This window comes from Aplysia californica, unplaced genomic scaffold, assembly GCF_000002075.1.
Source record: "Aplysia californica isolate F4 #8 unplaced genomic scaffold, AplCal3.0 scaffold00045, whole genome shotgun sequence".
In the NCBI taxonomy this organism is placed as follows: domain Eukaryota; kingdom Metazoa; phylum Mollusca; class Gastropoda; order Aplysiida; family Aplysiidae; genus Aplysia; species Aplysia californica.
In genome coordinates, this window is record NW_004797315.1 from 741217 (window position 1) to 742546 (window position 1330).

A 1330-nucleotide genomic window follows, 5' to 3' on the forward strand; every position below is an offset into this window, starting at 1 on the left:
AAGAGAGAGAGAGAGAGAGAGAGAGAGAGAGAGAGAGAGATGCGGAGGAGGGGAGGGGGAGACAAAGTTTTCGGAAAGCAACATAACAGAGTCGTAACGTTTATTTGATAGCCCCAACGACCAAGAAAAATACGATATTGTTAATGTTTTTGTCCATTTGCCTGGAATGATTAGAAATTAAAGAATTGACAGCTTTACATATTTATTCGTCATACGTCCATAAATATGCATTATAGCTGGCATTCCATATGCCCGAAAAACCGATGCGAACTTCAGGTGCAATTTTCGCGTACGAAATTCGGGTACGATTTTCGCGTACGAAATTCGGGTACGATGAAAAAATAGCCCTCCTCCCATATACCCGAAATTCGTATCCGTCATTTCTGACTGAAATCACGGCACCGGTTCAGTCAGAGCAAGCACTCTTCGTTGAAAACGAGAGAATTTTGCTGTTAAAACTCCTGTTCCTACGAAAGCAGGCTCTAAATTGCTTCGTCCAGACTTGATGATGGTCCTTCCTTCAAAAACTTTGCTTTCTTGGGTCGTTTTCTTTTCGAAGCTTCGGTCCTATCACCGACAGCGCTGGCTGATGTGGCTGCGGCACAGACAGCAATCTTAAGTTATAATTAATGTATGTTAGAAGTTATATTCAAGTGCATTTAAAGAAGGGGGGGGGGGGTAAGTGAAATGCTATTTTTTTAATTACATGCTTTAAAACGATAAATGATAGCATAAATAGATTACATAGACTCCCGAAAGTTTCCCACAGACTTTTAAAAAAAAGTGGTCGCCATGGAAATGGCAGCCACCTTGAAAATAAACACATCGTTTCAGTCTCTCGAACCTAGGAATTCAACATTTGGACTTTTTCCCATTTTCCTAGTGCTTCCATGCCGCTTCGTTCCTTTGAAGTAGATTTGGCGGGAAATGAGCCCTGCCCACTTCACGAAGAATTCGGGTGCCGAAGAAAAAAGTTTCGCTCCCTCGTGCGAAACAAAATCTTCGCATGCGAATTTCGGACTCGGCCATGCGAAATTCCGGTATATGGACTTACACTATGACAAAAAGGTTGGTGCGAAAAAAAATAGTTCGCACGCGAAATTCGCACCCGAAGTTCGCATCGGTTTTTCGGGCATATGGAATGTCAGCTTAAGTGCAGTAAATATGTAGTCTAATTTTGAACAAATCTCTTTGAATGAATCTATCGAGGCTATTGCTTATATTGTTGGGACTTTTGGGTGTTTAAAAAAAAATCTCAAAACCTCTGTGATTTTTTTGGGGGGTAAGTGTTTTGCTGCCCTCGCAACTGCATCAGGTCATATGAGCGCTT